The sequence below is a fragment of the Heptranchias perlo genome, chromosome 11 (genome assembly GCF_035084215.1).
Source record: "Heptranchias perlo isolate sHepPer1 chromosome 11, sHepPer1.hap1, whole genome shotgun sequence".
Taxonomy (NCBI): domain Eukaryota; kingdom Metazoa; phylum Chordata; class Chondrichthyes; order Hexanchiformes; family Hexanchidae; genus Heptranchias; species Heptranchias perlo.
Window position 1 is genome coordinate 46050563 of NC_090335.1, and position 18868 is coordinate 46069430.

At 42.8% G+C, this 18868-nt stretch overlaps 1 long non-coding RNA gene across 2 annotated transcripts in view; it reads right to left on the bottom strand.

The window, feature by feature from the left end:
- Positions 1 to 11199, bottom strand: part of LOC137327277 (uncharacterized) — a 76922-nt gene extending 65723 nt beyond the window's left edge. The window contains exon 1 of one of the 2 annotated variants that reach the window (XR_010964414.1): positions 10995 to 11199. This is a non-coding gene — a long non-coding RNA (uncharacterized lncRNA). Of the gene's footprint in view, positions 1 to 6628; positions 6700 to 10994 lie in introns of those variants that run through there. The other variant, XR_010964415.1, reaches the window with a different exon arrangement.
- Positions 11200 to 18868: the final 7669 nt, after the last annotated feature.

Here is an 18868-nt window from a genome sequence, read left to right on the forward strand (position 1 = left end):
GGGTAGCAAGGGCACAGAATGTACACTGGGTGGGGGACTTCAATGTCCATCACCAAGAGTGGCTCGGTAGCACCACTACTGACCGAGCTGGCCGAGTCCTGAAGGACATAGCTGCCGGACTGGGCCTGCGGCAGGTGGTGAGCGAACCAACACGAGGTAGAAACATACTTGACCATACTTGTTCCCTACTTCTACCAGCCTTGCCCTTCACTTTATAAGGAATGTGCTTACCCTGAACCCTGGTTAACACACTTTTGAAGGCCTCCCACTTACCAGACGTCCCTTTGCCTGCCAACAGACTCTCCCAATCAACTTCTGAAAGTTCCTGTCTAATACCATCAAAATTGGCCTTTCCCCAATTTAGAATTTTAACTTTTGGGCCAGACCTATCATTCTCCAAAGCTATCTTAAAACTAATGGAATTATGATCACTGGTCCCAAAGTGATCCCTCACTAACACTTCTGTCACCTGCCCTTCCTTATTTCCCAAGAGGAGGTCAAGTTTTGCCCCCTCTCTAGTCGGGCCATCCACATACTGAATGAGAAATTCCTCCTGAATACACTCAACAAATTTCTCTCCATCCAAGCCCCTAATGCTATGGCTGTCCCAGTCAATGTTGGGAAAGTTAAAGTCCCCTACTATTACCACCCTATTTTTCTTGCAGCTGTCTGTAATCTCCTTACATATTTGCTCCTCAATTTCCCGTTGACTATTTGGGGGTCTGTAGTACAATCCTATCAAAGTGATCTCTCCCTTCTTATTTTTCACTTCTACCCATATAGACTCCGTGGGCGAACCCTCGGATATATCCTCTCTCACTACTGCCGTGATGTTCTCCCTAATCAAGAACGCAACTCCCCCTCCTCTCTTACCTCCTGCTCTATCTTTCCTATAGCATCTGTACCCTGGAACATTGAGCTGCCAGTCCTGCCCCTCCCTTAGCCATGTTTCAGTAATAATTATAACATCCCAGTCCCATGTACCCATCCATGCCCTGAGTTCATCTACCTTGCTCATCAGACTTCTTGCATTGAAATAAATGCAGTTTAATCTAGACTTCCCTTGGTCTTTGCCCTGCTTTCTCAGACCATCTGTCCGGTCATGTTTTGTACACTCTCCCTTACTGCCTTTTGTTTCTGTCACCACTTTACTTCCCACTGACTTCCTGCATCGGTTCCCATCCCCCTGCCACTTTAGTTGAAACCCTCCCCAACAGCACTAGCAAACGCTCCCCCTAGGACATTGGTTCCAGTCCTGCCCAGATGCAGACCGTCCAATTTGTACTGGTCCCACCTCTCCCAGAACTGGTTCCAATGTCCCAGGAATTTGAATCCCTCCCTCTTGCACCATCTCTCAAGCCACGTATTCATCCTTGCTATCCTGTCATTCCTACTCTGACTAGCCCGTGGCACTGGTAGCAATCCTGAGATTACTACCTTTGAGGTCCTACTTTTTAGTTTAACTCCTAACTCCCTAAATTCAGCTTGTAGGACCTCATCCCATTTTTTACCTATATCGTTGGTACCTATATGCACCACGACAACTGGCTGTTCACCCTCCCCCTCCAGAATGTCCTGCAGCCGCTCCGAGACATCCCTGACCCTTGCACCAGGGAGGCAACATACCATCCTGGAGTCTCGGTTGCATCCGCAGAAACGCCTGTCTATTCCCCTTACAATCGAGTCCCCTATCACTATAGCTCTGCCACTCTTTTTCCTGCCCTCCTGTGCAGCAGAGCCAGCCACGGTGCCATGAACCTGGCCGCTGTCACCTTCCCCTGGTGAGCCATCACCCCCAACAGTATCCAAAACGGTATACCTGTTTGAGAGGGGAATGGCCACAGGGGACTCCTGCACTACCTGCCTGCACCTCTTACTCTGCCTGGTGGTCACCCATTCACTTCCTGCCTGTACTCCCTTTACCTGCGGTGTGACCAACTCGCTAAACCTGCTATCCACGAGTTTCTCTGCATCGCGGATGCTCCACAGTGAGTCCACCCGCAGCTCCAGCTCCGAGATACGTTCGGTCAGTAGCTGCAGATGGACACACTTCCTGCACACATGGTCGGCAGGGACACTGGTAGGAGGGGCATATCACGGGTGCGAGGTCTGCTGCCATGACTTGCCTTGGCTTAGTTACCCCTTTTAAATTACATTGAATTTAGAAAATGTTAACTATACTAGGGACCTAGGTTCACTAAAAAAAAACACGACCTGCTATAAAAGCTGCTTAGTTTCCCAGCTCTTAGTTTAAACCAATGCCCTAATTTAGAGAAAAAAAACAGTAATACTCACCAACCAATCACTTACCTGCTGTCCTGTGACGTCACTCCTTGGTTTTCTGTTGTTGTTTTTGACCCGTTCAGGTCCGCCGCCGCTCTGGTCTCGGGCCTCGGGCCACCGCTCTTTTATCCCCGCTCTCGGTCTCTCTCCTCTGCTCCCGTTCAGGTCCGCCACCGCTCTGGTCTCGGGCCTCAGGCCGCCGCTCTTTTATCTCCGCTCTCGGTCTCTCTCCTCTGCTCCCGTTCAGGTCCGCCGCCGCTCTGGTCTCGGGCCTCGGACGCCGCTCTTTTATCCCCGCTCTCGGTCTCTCTTCTCTGCTCCCATTCAAGTCCGCCGCCGCTCTGTTGTTGGAGGCCAATCATCTCAGCCCCAGGACATTGCTCCAGGAGTTCCTCAGGCCAGTGTCCCAGGCCCAACCATCTTCAGCTGCTTCATCAATGACCTTCCCTCCATCATAAGGTCAGAAATGGGGATGTTCGCTTATGATTGTACAGTGTTCAGTTCCATTCGCAACCCCTCAGATAATGAAGCTGTCCATGCCCTCATGCTGCAAGACCTGGACAACATCCAGGCTTGGGCTGATAAGTGGCAAGTAACATTTGCACCAGACAAATGCCAGGCAATGACCATCTCTAACAAGAGAGAGTCTAACCACCTCCTCTCGACATTCATCGCCATTACCATTGCCGAATCCCCCACAATCAACATCCTGGGGGTCACCATTGACCAGAAACTTAACTGGACCAGCCATATAAATACAGTGGTTACAAGAGCAGGTCAGAGGCTGGGTATTCTGTGGCGAATGACTCACCTCCTGACTCCTCAAAGCGTTTCCACCATCTACAAGGCACAAGTCAGGAGTGTGATGGAATACTCTCCACTTACCTGGATGATTGCAGCTCCAACAACACTCAAGAAGTTCGACACCATCCAGGACAAAGCAGCCCGCTTGATTGGCACCCATCCACCACCCTAAACATTCACTCCCTTCACCACTGGCGCAATGTGGCTGCAGTGTGTACCATCCACAGGATGCACTGCAGCAGCTCGCCAAGGCTTCTTCGACAGCACCTCCCAAACCCGCGACCTCTACCACCTAGAAGGACAAGGGCAGAAGGACATGGGAACAACACCACCTGCATGTTCCCCTCCAAGTCACACACCATCCCGACTTGGAAATATATCGCCATTCCTTCATCGTCGCTGGGTCAAAATCCTGGAACTCCCTTCCTAACAGCACTGTGGGAGAACCTTCACCACACAGACAGCAGCGGTTCAAGAAGGCGGCTCACCACCACCTTCTCAAGGGCAATTAGGAATGGGCAATAGATACTGGCCTCGCCAACGACGCCCACATCCCATGAACCAAAAAAAAACATTTCCCTCATCTGAAAAGTATTTAATTGGCTGTGAAGCGCTTAGGGATGTCCTGAGGATGTGAATGGCGTTATATAAATGCCAATTCTTTCTATTGTTATTTGCATTATCTTATTTGACACATCTTTGAAAACATTTTCCATCTGTTTTTGCCTATGTCTTTAACAACTGCTACTTTCCTTCATGTTTATATATTGCAACAAAAATGAAGTATTTTTGTCTGTGTTAGTTTATTAATTGTTTTCTTTATTATAGAATGAAGATTGATTTCTGTTGACGATATATAATGTGTGTGTGTGTGGGTGTATATCAATCTCCAATGGCATTGCACGTGGAGAAACGTGAGAGGGCAAGAAGGTGGCAGATGGAATATAATGTGGGGAAATGTGTGGTTATTCATTTTGGTAGGAAGAATAGAATACTTTTTAAATGGTGAGAAACTATTAAATATTGGTGTTCAGAGAGATTTGGGTGTCCTCGTGCATTAACACAAAAATTTAGCATGCAGGTACAGCAGGCACTGGGAAGGCAAATAGCATGTTGGCCTTTATTGCAAGGGGGTTGGAATACAAGAGTAAGGAAGTCTTACTACAATTGTACAGGGCTTTGGTGAGACCGTACCTGGAGTACTGTGTACAGTTTTGGTCTCCTTATCTAAGGAAGGATATACTTGCCTTAGAGGCGGTGCAGCGAAGGTTCACTCGATTGATTCCTGGGATGAGAGGGTTGTCCTATGAGGAGAGATTGAATAGAATGGGCCTATACTCTCTGGAGTTTAGAAGAATGAGAGGTGATCTCATTGAAACATACAAGATTCTGAGGGGGCTTGACAGAGTAGATACTGAGAGGTTGTTTCCTCTGGTTGGAGAGTCTAGAACTAGGGGGCATAGTCTCAGGATAAGGGGTCAGCCATTTAAGACTGAGATGAGGAGGAATTTCTTCGCTCAGAGGGTTGTGAATATTTGTAATTCTCTACCCCAGAGGGCTGTGGATGCTGAGTCATTGAATCTATTCAAGGCTGAGATAGATAGATTTTTGGACTATAGGGGAATCAAGGGATATGGGGATTGTACGGGAAAGTGGAGTTGAGGTCGAAGATCAGCCATGATCTTATTGAATGATGGAGCAGGCTCGCGGGGCCATGTGGCCTACTCCTGCTCCTATTTTTATGTTCTAATCCAGAACAAATCTAGACTTGCAGGGAAGAGATATTTGGACAAGGATGCACAGACATAAATCAGTACCCATTTTAAAGTCATATATTATGTCTTTATTTTTATATTTTCATTATAATTTCTTATTTCCTCATTTATAATAGAAACTGCCTATATAAATTTGTCATGCAGTGATCACACCTACTGTAGTGGCTCCTCTGGCAGTATTGCGTAATTATGGAGTGATAAATTTACAATGACAGTTTCCATTATAATTAAGGACATAGGAATTTATAATGGAAATGTTGACTGGAAGTGCATGCAGATGTAGGATTTTTAATGTACCACTAGTTAATCTCCCATGGAATTACACATGGGGAGTCAAGACCAAGTGTAGACTTCAAGTGGTGGGATTAGAGCTGGGGATAATTAGACCAGGAAGCAGATATAATTTAGTCTTTATTTCTGTCCTTTTTTTGTATTTCTGTTATAAATTCCTATGTCAACATTTATAGCGGTAACTGCCTATGTAAACTTGTGCTTCCACTGGGGGAGAGGGTTAGAAAAAGTTGACAGGAAGAGTTGGCAGAGATATATATGCACACACAGATGTATGTTTCACAGCATACATGTTTCTGTTAGTAAAAAAAGTTAGCACATTGACCTGGAGCTGGAAATTTATAAAATTATAAAATACCTGGCAAACTCCCTTTGCCAGCAGCAATTAAACTTAATTGACTTCAGGATTTACAGCAATTAAACTCTGCGGCCTTAAAAAGACAGGCTAGTTTAACATAGCTCACCTCAGCAAAAAAAAACTTGCATTTATATAGCACCTTTAACATAGTAAAACGTCGCAAGGTGCTTCACAGGAGCGTTTTCAAACAAAATTTTACACCGAGCCACATAAGGAGATAGGTGACCGAAAGCTTGGTCAAAGAGGTAGGTTTTAAGGAGCGTCATAAAGGAGGAGAGGTAGAGAGATGGAGAGGTTTAGGGAGGGAATTCCAGAGTTTAGGGTGTAAGCAGCTGAAGGCATGGCTGCCAATGGTGGAGCGATTAAAATTAGCAGAATATTCCATTGTGCTTACATAGTATAAAACAGAATATCATCTGACTTACTGCGAGTAACATCAGAGGAGGTCAGTTGGTGATTTTTGAATAAATACAAATAGTTGCACATCATACTTTCACACAGACCTGGAATTTTACATATCTATGTGGCAATTTTATCAACTGGCCAGAATTTTTGTTCAAAGGCAAATACTTCAAGCAGTTTCCATCTGTTCACCACACATCAGAAAAGGGGCAAAAACCTCATCTGTTCTCCAGTTGTTCCTTTTCTTAAAGAAAAAAAGAAATTCCTAAGCACTTTGAACTTTTGATATACAAAAGTTGTCAGAGAATTATTTTCAAAGCCAGGACACAGGTCATTGTTGATTCTCATCCAGTATTCCTGTCTTGGCTGAGCCAGAACAAGTGAATCTGGAACAAATTACACACAGTCTGGCACACACTGTCAGGAAATACTAACCACTATGAGCAAGCGTAAAATTCTGCCTGCAAACTTTTTATGGATTTGGGAGAAGGTAAAGTAAGCTACACTATAAAGATGATTATATTAATTACTTAATCTATCGGTTAATTAATAGATCAATAGTAGAGCCGATTTTTTTTCCCACCTAAAGGTACATTGACATTTGGATAGAATATTAGTGTTACGGTCTGGACTTTCTCCCAGTATTTCTAACTTGCGTTTATAACATAAAAAAACAATAATTTTTCCCAAGCTCACGCAGGCTGCCAACACTCACTGTCTGGGCTCACATATGAAGAACGGCTGCTTTGGTGAAATAGTATTGCGTGGAAGATGTCTGTAGTGCTGTAACCCAGCATGACTTAGTGCCTTCAGGAGACATAGGGTTATATTTGGAAAGCAGGTTTTTAAAAAATCCCTCTGACTTGCATCATGTATTGAGGTTGTGTAAAAATATATTGTGCAATGACATTTCCACATTGCTGCCATTTTTAATAATATTTTCAACTCATCCTTTCAATTCTCCTATACCCTATTTCAACAAAAAGTCTTTAACTTTCAGTAAATACTGCTTTACATTTGAAAAGTCCTGCTGGTGTACACAGAGGTAAGACACTGGGCCCAAAATTCTGGGAGCCAGGGAGGGTGTAAAGCAGGCAGATCACCTGTGGGGTAGGGCTGCAGTTTGAGGTATAATCCAGATCTGCTGAATTTCTGGTCCATGTAATCAGTGGGCCAAAATCTGGATGGAGGGGGGAGGGGGGAATGGGTGAGTTGTCCCCCCACCCTCCCCAGATCTGCTGATAGCTGTTGGGGGCATGTCTGGGAGAGTTCCTGGCTTATGGTGGGAATTCTGCTCAGTAAGCTCTCCCAAAGCCCAGCAGGACCTATGCCAGCAGAGAGGTTGGCAAAAGTAATCAATCCCAGAATATATCAAAATACCTTGAAATGTCTGGCCATTTTTTCCAAAATACTTTGACTTTTGTCTTTATCTGTTAAGGGTTTCAGGCTCCACCATCAGAATGGAAGGATGCTACTATGATTTTCTTCACCTTAGTGCACTTCTGTTGCACTGGTTCAAATGTGGGTTTCCTGCCCTGAATATTTAAATGAGCCTAAGCCTGTTATGAAAATTTAGGATGGGGTCTACAGTGTTGAACATCTGTGGTCAAGAGTCCTGCTCTGCCGTACTTCCGGCTACGGAAAAAGGATCCTGGAATTTCAGGGCCACTGAGTTTCCAATAGCAGCCATCCAATCTGAGAGAGGCAAGAACAAAGAAAGCTTAATTCAGAGGTCAAGTTAATCTCACACAGCTCCTGGTGATTGGCTATAATTTGTCATTAATAGAGCAATGAATGACAATAGTTTATTACTTGTCTTTTCTGTGGAGAAAGGTATGGGAAAGACTTAACTAGGCTGGAAATAAAATTGAAAATATAAAAGCATATTAGAAGATAAATATCAGCAGCCTGGCCTAATCCCTTGATGGGTAAGCGCACTGTGCTGTGTGGTATGAACCATATAGACTGCAGACATCCCAGGTTCAATTCCTAGTCTGCCCTGTACTGATTAGACTCATTGGGGTGACAGTGGGGAAACACACAAATGGTCCCATTTTCCCCGGGAACCCTTCCCCTTTTTTGCATCAGGCTTGGCTACCCACAGTTGAATGGGTTAACAAATAAAGAAAAGACAGTTGTGTAAAGTACTGCAGGACTATCAGTGCCGATGACACCATACTTCACCAAGAGGAAGGGATCGGGGAGAAAAATATCTGTAATGACAAAGCGTGTATCAGAACTGATCATTTCCCTCAGTTGGGTAATATAAACAGACATCTTACGCCCGCTGTTCACTTTCATTTGACTTCAGTTATATTTTTGGATGATTGTAAACATTTATTTCTTGCTCCTTTTGGTTGTCCTTCATGGCACTCAGTGATTTCCCATTTCCTCTGAGGGAAGACATGTAACCTCTACTCTAGGCCTCTCACAAGATCACAACTCAACTCAGAAAAACATTGCCTTAGGAAATATAGGTCTCTATTTTATTAATTTTTTCCAAATCTATTTTCCAGTGACTTTAAATGACCTATCTTTTCTGACCTGTTCTAAATGACTCAGCAATGTAATACAATTCCTTCAGTACACCCAATCCAGCTGGTACATGATTTTTGAAATGTCGGCATTTTTTAAAATGCTGAATTCCAGGAATATTCTACAAGCAAGTCAGCAAAAGAAGCAAAAAACTGAATAAAAACGTTACTGTTCTGAAAACAGGGGACTTTTTTTCTTGTGAAATATGTAATTATGATACCACTGAAAGATGGTTTCCCAGGGTGTGGTTGCATAGCAAAATGCGGGTTTATGGTGACAAATTCTTACCCACTAAGTTCTAAGATTTGCTGTCGGGGTTAGGTAGTGAGCAGAAGTCAAATAGTTGCCCACAAGGAAGCGGCCCATTGACCTCAAGCTGCTTTTTCTGGCTTTTACCTTCTGCACAGAGCAATCAGCTTTTCATAATCTAGAAGAACATATTATTCAGCAAAAGAACATGAAATCATGCATAATTTCCATGATAAATTCTGATATGTATCAATGAATTTCATATCTGTTATGAGCGGTGCATTGATGTATCAACCTACTATGCCAGTGTGCGATAGAACAATTCATCCCTGTAATTCTTCACCTAGCAAATTTCATTTCTCATCTCAGTTGTACCATCAAGTGGGCCAAGAAAAAAATGGTGCATTGGTGGTTACAGGATAACATAAGTAGAGCCTTAGGAACAAGCTGTCTTTCCAACTACTTAGTCAATAGTGAATTGCGCAGAGGCTCGGAAGGAAAGGAAATAAGAAATACATATTTAGCAAAGTTCCAACATGAAGGGCGACATGATAACTTAAGTGATTTTGAGTATTTGGCTTCCACCTTGAAAATTAGGAGTTGTTCTATGGCTGCCTGCCACCCTGTGTTGGGTGAGTTTTTATAGTTTTAAATGCCAGAATGTAAAACAGGAACAGAAAATTCTGAAAACACTCAGCAGGTCAGGCAGCATATGTGGAAAGAACAGAAGAGTTAACTTTTCAAATGTGGACCTTTGAGTCAAAACTTTTTCCAGCATTTGCTGTTTTTGCTTCAGATTTTCAGCATCTACAGTTTTTTTGCTTTTTGTTTCCAATGCCAGGACCGTGTTGAGTACTGATGGACTGTCGAGTAGCAGGAGGTCGGTTTGCGCAACTTTTTTTAAACAATCTCAGTCAAAGTGTCCGGAAGAGGCTGTGACTGAAGGGCATCTGAGGGATGGAAAATAGCATGACCAGTGAAGCCTTGTAAGCTTTGTCACGTCTTTTAAAGCTTAATAGTGATATAGCTTGGGACAAATCACTTAACTGCTTGTTCAGCTAAGGAATGGTATGTGGCTTAGGAAAGTCTAAAGAGGGGGAAGAAAATAGTTGTTTTTAAATGGGAAAAAAAAACTTGGCAAGATTTCTTTTGGATTGTTTTGTGCCAGCAACATAGTGGAAAGATTTCCCCTTTCTATTTCTAGGGAAATGTAACAGCATTTTTTTAAAAAACACGCTTCTAGGGCTTACTAGAAATCGTAACCAGAGGAAGTCTCGCTATTTTCACCGTGTCGCTAACAATTCCAGTGACCAGGGAGAACCCAGTTTGCTGCCTTCACTTGAAGGAGGCGCTACCTTTAGAGACACGACGCCTCCAGTCTGCCAATCCCCGGAGCAGCATTGGCCGCATTCACTGGGAATGTCCTTCAGGGAACTGAGAGAAAAAAATGTTTGCAAAAGGAATGCGTGACCTCTGCTAATCCGACCCAGTGCTGGTAAACAGGGTGTAAATGCACATAATTAATCTACCAGATCCTACTGGATTTAATCTATAGAATCTATAGGACCCCCCCCCCCCCCATCCATCTGCTACATTCGGTGGGCAAGAAAACAGTTTGGAATGAAACGCCACGCATTATCTTTTAAAACAAATCTTTTTATTTGACAAATAAAACAATTTTACGACTTTCACTTCCTTACGATAGCGGCCCTTGCCTGTGTTGTTAGGCGCTGTCACCTTGGGTCTAGCAGCGTTTCAAAGGTGTTTTGTTATTCCCCAAGGCAGTTCTACTCGAGCAGTTGAGACTAGGAGGAGCCAAGGTCGAGTTGAGATCATTGGACCCTGATACGAAATTAAATGTCACAGTTCTGCTCTTGTGCAGAGCGATTAGTTCCCCATCCAGGTGTAAGAAGAGTTGGAATATGTAAGAGGGGTCTGTTAGCCGAGTTTGTGGCTTGGCTGTGGGTACCGTTAGCCAGAGTCTGAGGCGTTGTTTCTTAGAGACCAGACCGTGCAGACATACCGGGGTAACCGCAAATATCCAGAGATATTTCCCTAAACAACCGGGCCGGGCTTAAATGCAGAAAGAAAGAACAGGCCAAATACACAGCGGATACAACAAGCCGTACAGCGCTGCCTCCCTTAAATGCATAAGGGAGAGCTCTCCTAGAAATCATTACCGGGATTTGTATTTTCACACACCGCACATCATACTGACATTAATATATACATTTACATATTTATATACTTTTTACAAAATAAAACATTCTGGGTCCACGGTTTTAGTTTAATCTTACCGGAGCTGGACTTTGGATCATCGGAGTACTGGTTAGGCGCTCAGACTGTGACCACAGGACCTGCGTAAAATGAAAGCGGCAGGGTTGAGGGTGGAAGAAAGTAAATTGGGGATGGAAGGCAAATGCACATAGGAAAGGGGGAAGAGTGAACGAGAGCAGTTAGAAGATCCTATGGCAGCAAACCTAACAGGAGTGAGTTGAGGCGGTGTTACAGAATAGTGTCAGTAATGGCATATGAGACCTGTGTAGTACCCAGCACGAACCCCTCCTGCAAGTAGCAAACCTCACAAGAGTGGTATAACATTATTAATCACCACTGCCTACATTATTATCCCATTTAACCCACTTTCTAAAGGTCACATTTGCTCTCTCTGAACACCAAAAATGTTACTGTTCTGGAAGTTATGGATTTTCGATCAAACTGCAAATTAGGAGGACACTTCCATTATGGATTTTCACTCACGTGCCTTTCAAAAAAAACTTGTGCGAATACAGAAGTGACCCAACTTCAACTGTTATTTTTATTTTTCAAGATATGTTCAGGCATGAATTGCAGGATGCTTACAACGTACTTGAAATCTAGTCAAGTCTACACATTGTAAGGCAGTAGGTGCCTGCAGCTTGTACGTATTCAGCTCTGAAAATTCAGCTGACAGCATTACCTTCAGAATACCTTCCCTGTTGCTCTGCTGAAGGTCATGTCAGGGACATTTACTCAACTGATTGCTTGCCTTGCCAAATGATGTTTTCCATACAGGCTGCCTTGCTTTGTATTTCTAGTCTCTTTGAAATAAAACGTCTGCCTTCAGCTTTGTCATTGAAGAAACTTTTAAAGAAAGAAATATACTTCCAGATAATGTATTTTTTGATTTTTTTATGTTGTTTGCTCTTTTTAAATTGGTCATTATGGTGGATTTGGCATTACTGTCAATTAAAAATGCAATTCCTGACAAACATTACATTAAGCATATTTCACAAAATATTTTATTATCAATAAATTTATTGTGTATTTCATAATATAATGAGAATATTGTTGAATTATGAGGCATAATCTTTAAAATACTATGAAATATAAAATAAATTAATATCCCTTCATTATTATTTGACTTTCATTTTTAAGAATTTATACAAAAAAAGATGGCGTTTGTACTGATCTAATAATAATAGTGCAAGACAAGCTAATCAAAGCACAGGAAAGCTTTATTTTAAAGACGTTATTGCTAGTTAACATAATATCTGAATGGCTGTTGATTGTGATGATTTGTTTGCTGATGGGATTTTTATAGCCATTTGTACACTTGACACATTGTAAATTCATTCTTGGGATATGGATGTCACTGGTAGGGCCGGTATTTATTGCCCATCCCTAGTTGGGCGATGTGCCTTCCACTTGAGCTGCTGCAGTCCGAGTGGTGAAGGTGCTCCAACAATGTTGTTAGGTAAGGAGTTCCAGGATTTTGACCTCGCGGTGTTGAAGGAAAGGTGATATATGTCCAAGTCAGGATGGTATGTGATTTGGAGGGGAACTCGGCCCATGTTCCCATGCACCTGCTGCCCTTGTCCTTTTAGGTGGTGGAGGTTGTGGGTTTGGGAGATCCTGCCAAAAAAAGCCATGCGATTTGCTGCCAAGCATCCTGTAGATAGTACACACTGCAGCTACCATATACTGGTGGTGAAGGGAATGGATGTTTGAGCTGGTGGATGGAGTGCTGATCAAATGGTCTGCTTTGTCCTGGGTGGTGTCAAATTTCTTGTGTATTGTTGCAGGTTCACCCATCCAGGCAAGTGGAGAGTATTGCACTCCTGACTTGTGCCGTGTAGATGGTGGAGAGGCTTTGGGGAGTCAGGAGGTGAGCCACTCGCCACGGAATACCCAACCTTTGACCTGCTCCTGCAGGGCATTTATGTGACTGGTCCAGTTGAGTTTCTGGTCAATGGTGACCCCCAGGATGTTGGTGGTGGAGGAATCGGCGATGATAATGCCGTTGAATGTTGAGGAGAGGTGGCTAGGCACTCTCTTGTTGGAGATGGTCATTGCCTGGCACTTGTGTGGCAGGAATTTTACTTGCCACTTATCAACCCAAGCCTGGATGTTGTCTAGGTCTTGCTGCATGCGGGCACAGACAGCTTCATTATCTGAGAAATTGCAAATGGAGCTGAACACTGTGCAATCATCAACGAGCAGCCCCACTTCTGACCTTATGATGGTGGGAAGCTCATTGTTGAAGCAGCTGAAGTTAATTGGGTCTAAGACGCTACCCTGAGGAACTCCTGCAATAATGTCCTGGGGTTGAGATGATAGGACTCCAACAACCACAACCATCTTCTTTTGTGCCAGGTATGACTCCAGCCATTGGAGATTTTTCCCCCAATCCCCATTGACTTCAGCTTTACTAGGGCTCCTTGATGCCACACTCGGTTGAATGCTACCTTGATGCCAAGAGCAGTCACTCTCACCTCACCTCTGGAATTCAGCTCTTGTTTCCATGTTTGGACCAAGGCTGTAATGAAGTCTGGAGCCAAGTGGTCCTGGTGGAATCCAAACTGAGCATTGGTGAGCAGGTTATTGGTGAGTAAGTGTCGCTTGATAGCACTGTTGATGACTCCTTCCAACACTTTGCTAATGAATCCATTTGAAATTTGTGTTCTGGTACTGGTTGCATAATGTGCATACAGTGATGTATACCACCAACTATCTGTTGGTCAGCTCCTATGTTGTGATAGGGCAGTGACTACATCGCATAGCATTACGTTGATACACCGTTGCACTGATATAATGGGTGACGTTTATGGTTTCTTCTCTAATTGAGAACCCCCAAATAGCATTATTTAATTGGAAGTGTAGTGAACAGTGAGGAGGATAATGATAGAGTTCAAGAGGATATAGACAGGCTGGTGGCATGGGCGGACATGTGGCAGATGAAGTTTAACACAGAAAAATGCAAGGTGATACATTTCGGTAGGAAGAGTGAGGAGAGGCAATATAAACTAAAGGGCACAATTCTAAAAGGGGTACAGGAACAGAGAGATCTGGGGGTATATGTACACAAATCATTGAAAGTGGCAGGCAAGTTGAGAAAGCAGTTAAAAAAGCATACAGGATCCTGGGCTTTATGAATAGAGGCATAGAGTACAAAAGCAAGGAAGTCATGATGAACCTTTATAAAATACTGATTCGGTCGCAGCTGAAGTATTGTGGTCCAGTTCTGGGCACCGCACTTTAGGAAAGATGTGAAGGTCTTAGAGAGGGTGCAGAAGAGATTTACTAGAATGATTCCAGGGATGAGAGACTATAGTTACTTGGATAGACTGGAGAAGCTGGGGTTGTTCTCCTTGGAACAGAGACGGTTGAGAGGAGATTGATAGAGGTATTCAAAATCATGAAGGATCTAGACAGAGTAGATAGAGAGAAACTGTTCTCATTGGCGGAAGGGTCCAGAGCCAGAGGACATAGATTTAAGGTAATTGGCAAAAGAACCAAAGGTGACATGAGGAAAAACTTTTTTACACAGCGCGTAGTTAGGATCTCGAATGCACTGCCAGAGGGGGTGGTGGAGGGAGATTCAATCATGGCCTTCAAAAGGGAACTGGATAAGTACTTGAAAAGAAAAAAATTACAGGGCTACGGGGATAGGGCGGGGGAATGGGACTAGCTGGATTGCTCTTGCATAGAGCTGGCGCGGACTTGATGGGCCGAATGGCCTCCTTCCGTGCTGTAACCTTTCTATGACTCTTTGATTCTAGTTTATAAGACAACAATCTCAGATTCACAGTAGCTGAGAAGTTACACATTGGACAACTACTGGATACAAAATGTATCCAATGGAAATATCGAACAAATGATATGTCCATCATGCATTTTAACATTGGGTCTGCCTGTTGGATAAATATTCAGTGGCGGCCCATGATGCCATCTATTTATAGGTCGTGCTTTTAGCTGCCTGGATCCTAAGCTCTGGAATTCCCTTCCTATACCTCTCTGCCTTTCCACCTCTCTCCTCCTTTAAAATGCTCCTTTAAACCTACCTCTTTGGCCAAGCTTTTGTTCACCTGTCCTAATATCTCCTTATGTGGCTCGTTGTCAAATTTTGTTTGATAACGCTCCTGTGAAGCACCTTGGGACGTTTTACTATGCAAGTTGTTTTGTTGTTGTTGTTGTTATGGCATGGGTGTAACATGAGTTAAGAATTAAGGTTTTAAAAGAAGTTAACAATTCATTAAATAATATGTGGCAGATTTACCAATAGAATAATTTCAACCATAAAGAGATTGTAACCTGCTTTTTCAGCAAGAACAAGAGAGATTATTATTCCCAATGCTGAGCCTGCAAGCCCTGAGATAGTAAACAGGCTCTGTGCTATTCTCTTGTCTCAAGTTCAGAAATCTTTTAAGTTGTTGGTTCATTTTGTTTGCCAAATGTAATGCACCCACAAGATTAATCATTAATGATTTATCAATGTCTATATTTTTAATGATATATACATCTATAAAACAGGCCTTTTCACAAATGGATCACTTGCGCTTTATAATAGTACTGGTGGAAACACAAGACACTATTAACAGTACTGAGGATATTAATCTATAGTTCATGACACAGTACCATTAATATCTTACAACATAGGTATTTTACCAAGTCCAACTTCAAGTTAAAGAGGTTTGTAAACACATTTCTTTTAAGGTCGATAGATTGTAAATATTTATTTTGTTTCTGTGTGGCTTAATTGGACAGGTTTTCTGGCAGAAATGGTACCAGTTGCAAATTATTTGATTTGGAACCCATTGCTCTGGATAATGCATTCCACTTAGGACAAACTTTTCCTGTGAACCAGACAGGGAAGCCAAAAGATGGCAACATGCAGCCTTACAAGCTGAGTTTCACCATAACACAGGAGCATACAGTTCACAATGCTAAGCAAAGGCTTCTATTTATAAATAAATTAATTAAATTTATCATTGTTTTCAGAGGGTTAAGTTCCTTTTAGTATTGCACACTTCTCAACCACAAAAAGAAAAGATCAAAGCCCTGAAATTATGCCATGGGACGCCAGTCTATGAATGTTGAACACTCACCATACAAATTCCTCTCTCCGCTAGTTTGGTAGCGGCATCAATCCATTTAAAACAAATGGGTTAATGCCTGCACTATTATATCAGAGAGAGGAATTTCACAAAATCACAAGATAATTACAGATGAGGAAGGCCAGTCGGCCCATCTTAATTCATCCATCTAAAAGATCCTAATGTTCCTCCATTGTAGCCTCCAATTGCTTCTTAATTGATTCCAATTACTAATTACTCTAATACTCTAAATTTATTCCATATGTTGATCACTCCCTGAAGAAAAATTTCCTGATATCAGTCCTAAAATGATCTTTTAATAGTTTGAACTTGTGTCCCCTAGTTCAAATCCCACAGCTTAATTTAAAGTAAAATTCTGGGTTAAGTATGTAAAAAGGAAGAGATTAGCGAAAGTAAACGGGGTCCCTTAGAGGCAGAGGTAGGAGAAATTATGATGGGGAATAGGGAAATGGCAGAGACGTTAAACAAATATTTTGTATCTGTCTTCACAGTAGAGGACACAAAACACATACTGGAAATAATGGGGACCCAAGGGTGTAATGAGAGTGAGGAGCTTAAAGCAATTAAGATTAGTAAAGAAAAAGTAATGGAGAAATTAATGGGACTATTTAAATAAAGGAAAGACTTATTTAAGTAGGAGGAGATTTACGAGGATGTTGCCAGGACTGGAGAATTTTAGCCATGAAGAAAGATTGGATAGGCTGGGGTTGTTTTCTTTGGAACAGAGGAGGCTGAGGGGTGTTTTAATTGAGGTGTACAAAATTATGAGGGGCCTAGAAAGTGTGGTTAGGAAGGACCTATTTCCCTTAGCGGAGAGGTCAATAACCAGGGGGCATAGATTTAAAGTAATTGGTAGAAGGATTAGAGGGGAGCTGAGGAGAATTTTTTTCACCCAGAGGGTGGTGGGGGACTGGAACTCACTGCCTGAAAGGGTGGTAGAGGCAGAAACCCTCATCACATTTAAAAAAATACTTGGATATGCACCTGAAGTGCCGCAACCTACAAGGTTATGAACCAAGAGCTGGAAAGTGGGATTAGGCTAGATAGCTCTTTTTTGGCTGGCACAGACATGATGGGTTGAATGGCCTCCTTCTATGCCGTAAATTTCTATGATTCTATTCTATTATTCTGTGATGAAAAGCTGACAAATCCGCTGGACCTGATGTCCTTTATCCTAGGGTTTCAAAAGAGTTCCAGAATTCCCTGGATTCTAGAATGGTCCCCATGGATTGGAAGGTAGCAAATGTAACCCCGCTATTTAAGAAATGAAGGAGAGAGAAAACAGGGAACTATAGGCCAGTTAGCTTGACATTAGTAGTAGGGAAAATGCTAGAATCTATTATTAAGGACATAGTAACAGGGCACTTAGAAAATCATAATATGATTAGGCAGAGTCAACATGGTTTTTTGAAAGGGAAATCGTGTTTGACAAATCTATTAGAGTTTTTTGAGGGTGTAACTAGTAGTGTAGCCAGTGGATGTAGTATATTTGGATTTTCAAAAGGCATTCGATAAGGTGCCACACAAGAGGTTGTTACACAGTATTAGGGCTCATGGGATTGGCGGTAATATATCAGCGTGGATTGAAGATTGGCTGACAGACAGAATAAACAGGTCATTTTTGGGTTGGTAGGCTGTAACTAGTGGGGTGCCGCAAGGATCAATGCTTGGACCTCAGCTGTTTACAATCTATATCAATGATTTAGATGAGGGGACCGAGTGTAATACTTCCAAGTTTGCTGACGATACAAAGCTAGGTGGGAAAGTAAACTGTGAGGAGGACGCAAAGAGGCTGCAAAGGGATATAGACAGGTTAAGCGAGTGGGCGAGAAAGTGGCAGATAGAGTATAATATGGGGAAATGTGAAATGATCCACTTTGGTAGGAAGAATAGAAAAGCAGAATATTTTTTAAAAGGTGAGAGACTAAGAAATGTTGGTAGTCAGAGGAATTTGGATGTCCTTATACATGAATCACAGAAAGTTAACATATAGGTACAACAAGCAGCTAGGAAGGCAAATGGTATGTTCTCCTTTATTGCAAGGGGGTTGGAGTATAAGAGTAAGGAGGTCTTGCTGCAATTAAACAGGGCTCTGGTGAGGCCACACCTGGAGTACTGTGTACAGTTTTGGTCTCCTTACCTAAGGAAAGATATACTTGCCTGAGAGGGGGGGTGCAACGAAGGTTCACTAGATTGATTCGTGGGATGAGAACGTTGTCCAATTAGGAGAGATTGAGTACAATGGGCCTCTATTCCTTGGAGTTTAGAAGAATGAGAGGTGATCTCATTGAAACATAGAAAATTGTTAGATGGCTTGACAGGGTAGACACTGAGAGGTTGTTACCCCTGGAGGCTGGAGAGTCTAGAAGTAGGATCATAGTCTCAAGACAAGGGGTCGGACCAATTAGGACCGAGATGAGCAAAAATTTCTTCACTCAGAGGGTTGTGAATATTGAATGTTGAACGGCAGAGCAGGCTCGAGGGGCCGTATGGCCTGCTCCTGCTCCTATTTCTTATGTTCTTATATTCTTATAACTCAGACACTTTTACTCTTTAAGGACCATTGGTTTGGCTGCCAAGCGCCTGCAGAAACTGACCACAGCATGTACGGCACATGCTGCGGTCATGCATAATTAATTTTGCAAAGGGAGCCTTAAACAGGCCATTAGGCCTGATATTTGTTAATGCAAAGTGCCTAATGCCTACTTTAGGCGCGCAGCCTGGGCACCTATGGAGGAACCTTTACCAATATGATGGGCAGCACACTTCTGGCACGGAATGAGCATGTACACACC